This window comes from Schistocerca gregaria, chromosome 9, assembly GCF_023897955.1.
Source record: "Schistocerca gregaria isolate iqSchGreg1 chromosome 9, iqSchGreg1.2, whole genome shotgun sequence".
NCBI classification, from domain to species: Eukaryota; Metazoa; Arthropoda; class Insecta; order Orthoptera; family Acrididae; genus Schistocerca; species Schistocerca gregaria.
The window spans coordinates 83742312-83755898 of NC_064928.1; the positions used below are offsets into that span (position 1 = coordinate 83742312).

Consider the following 13587-nt stretch of genomic DNA (forward strand, 5'->3'; position numbering starts at 1 on the left):
TGAGTGTGAAATGGAGACCTTAAACATTTAATGAATATTACAGTTATCCTGATACGTATTGTAACTTGTCACTACTTTCCACCTTCAGCCTACGAAAAGTTCCTAAAGCACAATAATGTTTAAACACGACCCATTATCTGGTTTAGCTGCAGTCTCGTAGTGCACATTGAGATTACTTCCCCACAGTCCTCGGAACGTAAATAGAACTTTCAAAACACCAAAGAGTCAGGTTCATTATACTGCTTGGATGTATAAGAAGCATGTGGGGGAATAGCTAAGCAAAAACTATTGTTTTAACGCACTCATAAGTAAACTAAAAACAATAGTTCGTACAATTTCTGTAGTTTCTATACTTTTAGTATATTACACCAACATAAACGTAGAAAAAAGAAAAAAAAACAAAAAAAAACAGTACAATGCAGCAGTTAGAGAAATGTGCGCTGCAGAAGGGAAATGGTTCAAATGGCTGTAAGCACTATGGGGCATAACACCTGCGGTCATCAGTCCCCTATAACTTAGAACTACTTAAACCTAGCTAACGTAAGGACATCACATATCCATGCCCGAGGCAGGAGGCGCGGTTTCAGACTGAAGCGCCTAGAACGGCTCGGCCACAGCGACCGGCTGCAGAAAGGAAGCTTATATCAAATACACTTGAGCGAAAATAATCGCAATTAGAATTAGGCTATTGGAATGTTTTTAAACAGTAATATGGAATATGTAATCACTTGTATTTTCACATTTTAGAATTTTTAGAATGTTCTTTTATTGGAGAAACAGTCTTATCGAACAGCCTCTGGGCGCTTCTCCAGTACATGAAACCTGATTGCAAGTACTGTAGCCAAAACAACTGTACCACAATTCTTCGTCTTTACCGTTTTCTCCACAGGTGCAACGTAATTCATTACTCGTTGCTAGGCGCCGATTTGTGTTATCTTAATTTTGTTCTACAAACTGAAATGTTGTGTTGTTAGGTATCAGATGACTACTTACGGCCGAAACCGATAGTGCTAATAAAATCGAGTTATTGCAGTTCAGTGTCATCAGTTTTGTGAAACATATAGCGACTGTTGAAAAACTGCCTTCACTACGTGTAAGGAGCACCTTCTTTGACTCGTGATGGAAGCATTCTGAGTCCCATTTCCGAACCTACCGATTTCTTAAGTTTTGAATAACGATCATTAGCATAAAAATCATCATCAATTGCGTCCAAAGACTTCCCCCATAAGAAGTCACCCTCATTTTGTCTGCTGCCTTGTCAAAATGGCAGAGAAGCGGCCACACGTTCAGGGGACTATCTTGGTGTGTGAAACTGCCCCTAAAAGGTGGAATAATCAGCAGCGATCAATGGAATGAGGATGCAGGAGCAAATAGGAACCACTACACTAGAGATACATAATGTTTATTTGGCTTGTAACTGAAAAAGTGTCATGATGATATCTCGATTAGCACAAGATTGCGGACTAGATGACCATGAGATCAACTGGCATGTGCAGAAGTTTGAACTTGCTAGGAGAGCTATAAAACCTAAAGAGAAAAATGCAGAGGCTCAATCTATATGTGGGATCAGTGAAATGAAATGGAAAGAAGATAACGTTTTCTGGTCAGAAGAGTATAGGTTAATGTCAACAGCAGTGGAATGAAATGAAAATAAGGGAACGATTTCCTGTCAGATGAGTGTAGAGTAATGTCACAGCAGTAGAAAATGGTATAAGGGGAGTAGTAGTGAGTAGAAAGATAGGGGATTGAATGAGTTACTGTGAGTAGTTCAGTCATAAGTTTGTTCTGATCAGACTCAAGAACAAGAGTTCGGATATAAATAACGACGCCAATTGCAGAAAATGAAGAGTCAGAGAAAGCAGACAGAGAAAGCATTTGGGGATACTGAACCATTCATCGAGTATGAAAAAGGGGGGCGGGAGGTGAAAGTATGATAACGATATTGGATTGGAATGTGCTTTTAGGAAAAGCAGTGGAAGAAAGGCTTGGCAATAGGTATAAGAGAGGAGAAAGACTAATTGAACTCTGCAATATATTTCAGGTAGTAACAGAGATTACTCTGTTCAAGAATCACAAGCGGAGGAGGTATGCTTGGAAAAGGCTCGTAGACAAGGGATGATTCCAGCTGGATTACATCATGGTCAGACACAGAGTCCGAAATTAGGTATTTGAATGCAAGACGTACCCAGGATCAGACATAAACTCAGAGCACAACTTAATAATGACGAAGAAATCACTGAAGTTTAAGAGAATCGTACGGAAGATTCAGCGTAGAAGCAAGGAGATATTCAGTAATGACTAAAAGCGTTTGAAGTTTTCCAAAGATGTGGGTGCAGCGATAAGGATTGCCACAGTAGGCAGTTCAGGTGAAGAGGCTTAGAGATATGCATAAAGGCTAATCACAGTTGTTGCACGTACAGGCAGAGGTATAAGCGAGCTGCGAAGAAACCTTGCGTAGCAGAAAAAATATTTCAAACGATCTACAAAAGAAGGAAATACAGATATGTTCAGGGAAAGACACGAATGCAGCGATAGAAATGTCTTGCGATTAAAATAGACAGAAAGTGCAGGGAAGCCAAAGTTAAATGGGTGCTGGAAATGTGTTAAAAAATCGAAAAAGAAATGATTATTGGAAGGTGAAAATAATCTGCAGTGAAGTAAAAGGCAAGGTCGTCAATATTAAGAGTGCAATGGGGATTTCACTGCTAAATGCAGAGGAGAGAGCGAATACGTGGAAAGAGTACACTGAAGGCATCTCCGAGGGTTGTCCAGAAAGTAAGTTACGATCGGTCGCGAAATGGAAACAACAGTGAAAATCAGAAATGTTTTATTTGCAACAGTCTTACACATACTTACATAGTCGGCGCTCCAACTTCGAGTGTTGTCGTAGAGTTGTATCAACTTTCCAATGTCCTCGTCATAGAAAGCAGCCGCAGCGCTTTCGGCCAGTTATCTGCTCTGGTCTGCACTGGTCTGTGGAAAAATTTTGTCTTCATAGCCAGCGGTTCTTGTGAATAGAGGGGGAGCCAATTACGGACTGTATTGTGGGTGATCAAAAAATTCTCATCGGAAACGTAGCAGGATAGCCTTCATTGCCCCTGCAGTGTACGGCCGAGAATTGGCATGAAGAAGGAACTGCTCGACAGTTGTGTTATGTGGGCTGCATGACACCAGGCAACATCTCTAACCAGGCACTCATACTTGGCGGGTGATGCTATTCCCTACGCATCTTTACGTGCTCACTGTTCACTCAAAACTGAAAAGAGTGACGCGACACGATCGACGGGTATATTAGAGAGACTTCCCAGCATATCTGTGCAAACCTTTAGAGAATTTTCACAGTGGTTTCCATTTCGTGACCTATCGGAACTTACTTTCTGGACAACCCTCGTATGAAGGGAAGGAAATGTCTGACGACGTGATTGAACAGGATCCAGAGCCGGTATGGAATCAGGAATGGCTGGAGCAGAAGTGTAAGGATTTGGAAATATATTTCCCAAGTGTAAAAATAGATGCCACCTACAGGAAAATTGAAAAAAGGCCTTCAGAGAAAAGAGAAGCAGCTGTATGAATATCAAGAGCTGAGTCCGAACCAAAGAAGAGAAATCTGAAATGTGGAATGGATATACAGACCAGCTAAACAAGAGAAATGAACTTGACGGCAAGTGAAAGAGGACGTAGATGAAGACGAGATGGGAGGGCATGAAAGAGAAGCAGTGGTTGAGAAGGTATTGAGACAAGGTTGTAGCCTATCGCAAACGTTATTCAATCTGAATATTGAACAAGCACAAAAGGAAACCAAAGAAAAAATTGGAGTCTGAATTAAAGTTCAGGGAGAAGATATAAAAACTTTTATGTGTGCCGATGACATTGTAATTCTGTCAGACAGAAAAGGACTTGGAAGATTAATTGCGTGGAATAGACAGTACCCCGAAAAGAACATTTAAAAAAGCAAAGCAATCCTAATAGAATGTAGATGCACTAAATTAGGTGATGTGAAACGTCCCCTTTGAACAATTATACACGAATGTGCTTAAACTGACACACAATATTTTTTTGAGCAACGAAATCTGACTTTCAATAATCCCTACAAAAGAATGGCCCTGACTAACATTAACCTATACCTTTCACAAATCACTTACCTCACCAAAAATGTCCGTTACTCGAACTACTGCAATACAGCGAGCGCCACTACTGCCAGCTCAATAAAAGATTCAAACTACTGAAAGCTCTTACTACTGATAGGCATAGTTAGCAAATGACAGATTTTGATACAGAACAAACAATGTATTTACCTTAATAGTCATAATATATATATCAGTTCATGACATCCAGTCTTACAAATTTCAAAACTCCGCCATTTCTCTCCCCACATCCACCACTGCTGGCGGCTCACCTTCAACTGCGCAACGCTACGCGCTGTTAACATCCAGCCGCCCAACACTACAATGGCGAGTATTACAACAATGCCAACCAGCCACTGACTGCACACAGCACAGCCAGTGATTTTTCATACAGAGCGCTATGTGGCGTTACCAATAAAAAAAACCTAAACAGCCTACTTACGGATGTTGAGGGAATAAGATAGGGAATGGAGACGCTTAAAGTAATAGATGAGTTTTGCTATTTGGGCAGCAAAAGAGCCAATGATGGCCAAAGTAGAGAGGATATAAAATATAGACCGGCAACAGCAGGAAAAGCGTTCCTGAAGAAGAGACATTTGTGGGCATCGAATAAAGACTCAAGTATTACGAAGTCTTGTTTGAAAGTATTTCAACGGAGTATAGTCAAGTATGGAAGTGGAATATGGATAAGAAACAGTTATGTCGGAAGAAAATAGAAGCCTTTGTTACAGAAGATTTGGTGGATAGACCACGTAGCTAATGAGGAGGTGCTCAACAGAATAGGGGAAAACGTGAATTTGAGGCAAAACCTGAGTAAAGGAAGGGATTGGTTTATAAGGTGCCTTCTGAGACGTCGAAGGATCACCAATTTATTGTTAGAGGGAAGCGTGGAGGGAAAGATCGTAGAGGGAGACCAAGAGATGAAAATAGTACTCAGATTCAGAATGATGTATGGTGCAGTAGTTATTCGGATATGAAAAGCTCTGTATACAGTAGCATGTAGAGCTGCTTCAAGCCAGTCTTAGGACTGAAGAGCACAACAAGATGGAAGAGACAGAAGATCCAGGATTAGAGTCAGAATTTAAGGAGCTCTGGAAGTCTTGAGGTCAAATAAGGCAGAAAGAGTAGACAGTATTCCACTGGTAACTCTAAAATCACTGGGGAAAGTGGCAACCAAATGGTCATGTTGGAAAGAGCGTAAGACTGGCGACATACGATCAGACATCCTGAAATATAACCCACACAGTTCTGATGATGACAAGGGCCGATAAGTGCGAGAATTATCGCACAATCAACTTAACAGCTCATACATCCAAGCTGCAGATACGAATAGTATACTGATGAATGCAAAAGAAAATTGAAGGTATGTTAGATGTCGACCAGTTTGGATTTTGGAGGCAGTCTCGACTCTGAGATTGATTATTATGGAAGCAAGACTGAAGAAAAGTCAAGGAATGTTCATAGGATTTGTCATGTTGGAAAAAAGCGTTCGACAATGTGAAATGGTCCGAAATGTTACAAATTTTAACAGAAGTAGGTGTCAGCTACACACAGGCTGTTAACAGCAGTTTTAGTCCCTCATTACATGCTATTGTGAAAGACATAGTGTTTGTTGCAGCATGTCTTACAAGCTAACGATTACACTTGTCTCGCTTCCTCTGGTTTTCCGTCACACTCCGCTTCCTTCTGAATGCATATTCTCATTTTGCATATAATGTCTTAATGTGCTGATGACCTGACACACTTCCGGCATACTGGTTGGCTTCCTGCTTCTGCCTCTATCTCTTGTACGGCTTGACTTTGCCTGTGACGATGTGAGTGAGTATTAATAACTTTTTTTCTAATTTCTCCTCTTCAAAACAAGTCGTCCAGTATTTTCTCTTTCTTTCACTTATTATTGATTAGTCTGAACCTGTCGTTTAATTAAAAAATTTACTCTATAATTGTTTTATGGTATGATTCCAACCTATGTCTTGTAAATTAGTTAGTTTCATTAATATAGTTTGTCATTCTGTCCTGGTTGCCTACACTATTTACGCTTACATTAATTATTCCTAGTTCATATCCACTACACAGGTATGTGATGGATGTTGGCCTCATTTGAAAGAGATATCTTATGTTTTATGCAAAAGTAAGTTCACAAACGAACAACAGAACGAAGGTTGTGTTTGTCGTTGATATACTGAAAATAACTGAATTTTTCTTTCTCGTTATATTGCATCACATTGTTGCATTATTTGGCTGGTTTTTCTAAAGTTGCCCTCTACTGCTCACATTTTCCCTAAGAACAACTGTATTTCACATGAGTGGTTGTTCATTTGCATCACCCTCGTTGGACAAATATTAACATTTTCTCTAATATAATCTTTTAAATCTACTACAGACGTAATGATATGAGCAGATTTCTATCTAGACACTCACAATGCTTCTTGAATTTGTGTCTATGTCCATTTTCTGATTGTTTTTTATTTCATAGGACATGGTTGTACAGTGTAACGCTGGTATTTCTCATTTATTCCTACCACAAGATATTGTATTTTAATGTGCAATCTAGCTTGAGCAATATCCACTCTTACATCGGATATGCGATAAAATAAAGCTACATTCTTCTTGGTTAAAGGAATAACATGTTGTAGTCCCTCTGGAAAGTCTCTTTGTGATTTATGCAATGTCTGTGGGTTTAATAACGTTGCACTCAGTTGCCCATGAGTAGCATGGTGAACTGCTTCATGCAAAGTGTCCACCTCAATTCATCCATCGTCCGATCTGCCTGACAAGGTTTCTAACGATGTACCTATTACGACTTTCTCATTTAGTTCACATCACCAAGTTTGTGTTCGAAATCCAAGCCACCTCGTTTTTTTACTTGTTAGCATCTGTGGTACTAGTTCTGTTAGCTGTTGCAACTGACTCCTCAATTCCTCATACAAGAGTTTCAATTCCTGAGAGAAAAGGACGTACCACCAATCACCTTCCCCCTTTATACAAGCAAATAAACACGGAACATGACAATTAAAGAAAATTAGGATTAAGCTAAGTAACTAACAAATACCATATGCGCATTTTACTAAAATTTACGCTATTTCCTAGAACTGAATGCATACGGCACCTTTCTCTGCTGTTCCTATCACCTTGGTAATTCTTCTTTCCGCAACGACTGAATAAATCTGCCGTAGTTCATCAATTTCACTTCTAAACGGCTTGACGCTAGTTATATGGACTACGGAAGCACTAGTTGGCCACTGTAATTTTAGGTTGACTGGCGAAGTCATTTCGATAACTTGGTTGTGCCCATTATATTTTGTGAAAACTTTATCGTTTTAGCTTAAGGAGTATAAAGATTAGGAAGTAACACCCACTGTCTTCTTCTATGTGTGGTAGTTGACATTTCCATTGCCCAATACATTCTTCCTTCGCTAAAGCTTTTGCGTTGCATGCCTTACGCTTTCCGAAATTTCTATCAATTCTTCGCAAAATTTTCACAGGTGCTCTCTATAGGCCCAGTTTAGGTTGAACTACGTCAGAAGGTGACGACATTTGTAGCCCAATACGATGTTGTATGGCAAGTGCCCAGTTCCGGCATGAAATTTTGAATTATGAGCACTGACAACAAAACTTGAATATACTTTCCATTTAAGCCATTAGGCTTAATATTTTGGATAAAGCATGGTGAACTCATTCTGTCTGTCTCATTCTGATGGAACAGGCTGGTCTGCAACTACATCATTTTCAATAAATGACATAACTGTTTCATTATTTGGATACAAAGTTACCTCCCTGGTCTGTAATAAAGGTTTCTGCCACACCAAATTTCAGTAACCAGTTGTTACCATGGTGTATGCTAATGTACTCGCCTTCTTATCCGATATGGCCACCATAACTAAATATCGTGGAAAATCATCCAACAAGGTAAGCAAATATTTATTACCCACTTGCGTTCTATTAAAAGGTCCTAAAACATCTTAGAATAGAAAATGGTTTGTCAGCTTCTGGTAGTCTCTGTAAATCAATTTCCTGACGACTGCAATCCGCTCTACATTACTGGTAGCCATTTTACACCAAAATCTTTCAACTAGATGCCTATCAGTTGTTCTTTTCCCTTTGTGACCCGATAAGATGTGGTCATGTGCTTGCCGTAATAGCTTTGATGTCAGTACTGTAGGAACTACAATGTGCTGACTTCGTAGTTCTGCATAGCAGGTATTCTTGCGTTTCAAGCTGAGGTTGCATTCGAAACTATTGGACACTCACTTTCAGCTGATTGTGCCTTTATCCAGTCTGCCTGGCTGCCACTTGCTACTTGTAAAATTGCTGCCTTCCTACTTACAGTATGAGCATTTGTGCGTTTGGCTCCTGGCTTGTGAAACACTTCATAGTCGAACTAACTTAATTATAATGCCCATGTCATTTACTAACTTGATGGTTCGTTCAAACCTAATAACTATTCCAAAGACATGAGGCCTGTAATCTGAATTTCCAACCGTACAAATAGCAACGAAAATAGAGGTTCTGTAAATAATTACTAACATTTCTTTTTCAGTTGTCTAATACTACTTTTAGCCTTATTCTATTTCATGGATGCATATGCCACCAGATTTTCTTTCCTGTCAACCTTATCACTTAAATACAACCCAAAGAATCACATGAATATGTGAATTCCTGTTCGAAGCCAGGTAATATTAACACAGTAACTGATTTTATCTCCTTCAGTTTCTCAAACGCTTCTCGACACTGTGTTGTCCACTGAAAACTAACACCTATGTCTAGTAGCTTCATGACTTTAGATGATAACAGCATAATCCAAGAAACGACTGTAATTGTTTAATAGTTTGTGGTGTCGGAAAATCACATACCACATATGTTAGTCGAGGAGCTGTTCACAATCTTTCTTGACTTCTAATATGCCCAAGATAACTCACTTGTGTTTAGCAAAATGCTAGATGTGTTTATCTCTAAGGTGTGCTCCCATTTGGGCAACAAACGTTTGACATTGACCATGATATTCATATTTCGTTGAGATGGCGTTGTGGAGTGGTGACCAGCGCGATGTTATCGTGAAGGCGTTTTACAAAATGGGGACAGCTACGTGTATTTCCCGCTCATTACAACCTAGCACATCAAGCCTTAGTCCCGTCGGTACATGCTATGAAATTTGGATACAGGACTTTGAGGAAACGGGTGATATAGTGTGAAAGAGGAGTGTATGAGCAAAAGGTGTGTGCACATCAGAGAATGTTGCAAAACTGGAAGAAGCCTGCAGATGAAGTCGCAGGCATTCCGAACGCAAGCACGCACTACATACTGACGTGTCAGATAGCAGTTATTGTGAATATTGTACAGAGAATTGAGATATCACCATGTAAGATTCAGAGAGTGAAAAAGCCGAATATGGACAATCTCCCAAAGAGTCTATGCTTCTGCCAGAAATCGTTGGAACTCGTGAATGACAAGCAACGCCTTTGCGTAAATCTGATGATGAGCGATGAGACCAATTTCTATGTGTCAGGCACCGTTAACAAGCAAAAATTTTAGATATTAGCCACGTGAAAGTCCTGAAATTCTTTGTTACACTCCACAGTCCGAAGGTGGTAATGTGGTGTGGCGTCTCATCATTTGGAATCATAGGGCCTCATCTTTTGTAGACGACGCTACTACTGTGAACACAAAACATTATATTCACATGTTGGACCATTTGCTAGTCCGACAGCTTGTTGATCTTCCTGTAACTGGAAGTACATTCTTCCAAGAAGATGGGGCCACATGCTATACTCCATGGCATTCCGTTAATACGCTACAGGACATCTTCTGTCGTCATCCCATCTCGCAGAACAGGGACGCTTCCTGGCCTCCAAGATACCCTGATTTCTCCCTTTGGAGTGATTTGAAGTTTTAGATATTACGGTGTGACCCACCACTGATCATTCAGGAACCGAAGTATCAATTCTACATCTGCATCTACATCTACATCTAGGAGGGTTGGAAATTTAACAGTGGCAACTGTTTATTTACAGCTCGTACAAAATAGATACGGGTTTCAAAGTTTTACAGACCTTCAGAGGAGTCACCAGCATTTGTGTAACCCGTTGCCAGTGCTGTGGAAGTCGTAAGTTACTCTTAGCATTGCCAGTTGTGTTGACAGTTCAATTGGCGAGGTCTATTGCCCGACGAATTTGTAGCAGTTCTGAAGCGAATGCCGTGAAGTGTTTCCTTCAGTTTAGAAATCGATTTGAAGTCACGAGGGCTTAAGTCAGGAGGCTGCAGTAGGTGACAGAGCACTTAGAATCCCCATCAGTCAAACAAATCAGTAACAGCTTGCACTGTACGTGCTTGAGTATTGTCATGCAGAATGATGGTCAGTTCCTGCAGAAAGTGTCACCACTTCTGTCTTCTCTATGCTGTTCATTTTTGGGACACAACCTACGAACAGCTTAGAGACAGAAGTGATCACACTTTCTGCAGGACCTGACCGTCATTTTGCAGGACAGTGCTCAAGCACGTAAAGTGCAAGCTGTTACTGATTTGACTGATGAGGCTTCTAAGTGCTGTACCACCTACAGCACTCCCCTGACTTAAGCCCTCGTGAGCTCAACTCGATTTCTAAACTGAAGGAAAAGCTTCACGGCATTCGCTTCAGAACTGGCTACTAATTCGTCGGGCAATAGACCGCGCCAATCGAACTGTCAACACAACTGGCACTGCTAAGAGTAACTTACGACTTCCACAGCACTGGCAATGGGTTATACACAATGCTAGTGACTCCTCTGAAGGTCTGTAAAACTTTGAAACCCGTTTCTATTTTGTACGAGCTGTATGTAAATAGTTACCACTATTAAAGTTCCAACCCTCGTACATAGATAATCCGCAAGCCACAGTACAGTGCGTGGCTAAGGATAGTCTGTACAACTACTTGTCATTTCTCCTCCTGTTCCACTCGCAATTAATTTCTCGTATCTTTATCGTCGTGGACCATCCTCGCGTTGTATGTTGGTGGCAGTAGAATATTCGGCAATCAGCTTCAAATGCCGATTCTCTAAATTTTCTCAGTAGTGTTTCTCGAAAAGAATGTCGCGTTCCCTCCACGTATTCCCATTTCAGTTCCTGAAGCATCTCCATAACACTTTCGTGTTGTTCGAACTTACCAGTCGCCTCGATGTCTTCCATCAATCCAACCTGGTATTGATCCCAAAGACTCGAGCAGTACTCAAGAATAAGTCGCACCAGCGTCCTGTATGTGGTCTCCTATACAGGTGAACTACTCTTTCCTATAATTCTCCCAATAAAGCGAAGTCGACCATCTGCATTTCCTACCACAGTTTTGCAGAAGTTAATCGAATTCCGGCGCCACTCCTGCAAGATATGGTGCTAACTTCCGTAAAAGACTACAAATATGTAAAGGAGAAGATGTCATTTTCAAGTTATAGGCACTTTAAATTATAAGCATTGTAGATTCATGTTGTATTTATATCTCTGTGAACAAATTTCTGTCACTGGTGAGGTTCCAAAATCGCTCGTTTCACTGCCGCACCCGGCATTAGAGACGATTTCAGCCCATGAATTGGACCCACGCGTTCTAGATGACCATGAATATTGTTGGTGACCGAGTGTTGCTCTTTCTTCTACGTCGTGGTAAGTGTGGTCTCTACCCTTGTCCACAGGGTCGCACACATAGGTTCCTAGTTTGACGAAAACTCCGGCATGGTAGATCACCCGATTGCAGTTCCATGCGGAATATCTGGCACTAATTGCAACGCCGGCCGCGGTGGTCTCGCGGTTCTAGGTGCGCAGTCCGGAACCGCGCGACTGCTACGGTCGCAGGTTAGAATCCTGCCTCGGGCATGGATGTATGTGATGTCCTTAGGTTAGTTAGGTTTAAGTAGTTTTAAGTTCTAGGGGACTGATGACCACAGTAGTTAAGTCCCAAAGAGCTCAGAGCGATTTGAACCATTTGAACTAATTGCAACAGCGGGTGAAACGCAGCAGCCAACGTCACTGCGGTGTGGTAGTTCTACAGGACGTATTCACAAATGAGCGATGGCAGCTAGAAATGACAAACCTGAGGAAACTGAAGAAACACGTAGGCCGTCTTCATCCCTGGACTAGTCTGTTATAAAGGGAAGAGGAGGTGTTACTTGCCATTGGTGTCCACGTGCTCACTTCCCTCTCAGCTGCAGTGTGCTCTGTCCGATGCCTGTTGTGTAGGTAAAAAATTATTGCTGATACATGGTTAAACAACGCTCTCGTTGGCGGTTTGTGGGTTTAAATCACCTCTATGTATGACCATGCGGTGCATTTGACCTGCGCGCGGTGGCGCCGTCAGCAGTCCACATACGCATAGGTGTGCTGGTGCATGTAAGAGTTCGGTGCAGTGAGAGTAAGTGTGCAGACATTTTCAGACATGCTAATGGTGACCGTGTGTCGAAAATGGATCAAGGAACACATATTGAGGACGTTATGAAGGGTAGAATACGAGGGCGGCTGGAGGCTGGTCAATCACAGCAGATCGTAGCACGGTAAGAGTAAGTGTGCAGACATTTTCAGACATGCTAATGGTGACCGTGTGTCGAAAATGGATCAAGGAACACATATTGAGGACGTTATGAAGGGTAGAATACGAGGGCGGCTGGAGGCTGGTCAAACACAGCAGATCGTAGCACGGTCCCTCCGTGTGCCACAAAGTGTGATCTGAAGATTATGGCAACGATTCCAGCAGACAGGAAACGTGTCCAGGCGCTACAGCACGGGACGTCCACGGTGTACAACACCACAAGAAGACCGATATCGCACCATCAGTGCCCGCACACGGCCACGGAGTACTGCAAGTAGCCTTGCTCGGGACCTTAGCGCAGCCACTGGAACAGTTGTCTCCAGACACATAGTCTACAGACGACTGAACAGACATGAAAAAGCGTTCTCGATTTTCCAGCCGCGTCAATTCGAATAAAATGCTCGAGCTTTCGTCGGCCATTTCCGCCATCGTCATCAGAAGTTCACTGACTGACGGGGCTGTTACGGTCTTCCGCTTATATAGGCATAATGACATAATCAGCAGTCAATCAGATCGATCCAATGTGTCGCGCGCGCTCAGGTCGACCCGGACAGCTAGCGGAGCGGCTGGAAAACCGAGAACGTTTTATTCATGTATGTCGTCGTGAAAGACTCTGAGGACACGTGAACAGACATGGTTTACTCGCCCGGAGACCTGCAAGGTGAATTCCACAGAGCCCTGCTCACAGGGTAGCCCATAAACCCTGGCGTCATGAACACAGTACATGGCCATTGGAGCAGTGGTCCCAGGTTATGTTAACGGACTAGTCGACGTATAGTCTGAACAGTGATTTTCGCCGGGGTTTCATCTGGCGTGAAGCAGGAACCAGATACCAACCCCTTAATGTCCTTGAAAGGGAACTGTATGGAGGACGTGCTTTGATGGGGTGGGATTATGATTGGTTCACGTACACCCCTG

At 41.9% G+C, this 13587-nt stretch overlaps 1 protein-coding gene across 1 annotated transcript in view; it reads left to right on the forward strand.

Moving 5' to 3' along the window:
• LOC126291720 (sensory neuron membrane protein 1-like) overlaps nt 1-13587 on the forward strand; it is a 210783-nt gene that overhangs the window by 19954 nt on the left and 177242 nt on the right. The gene's annotated exons all lie outside the window — the stretch shown is intronic.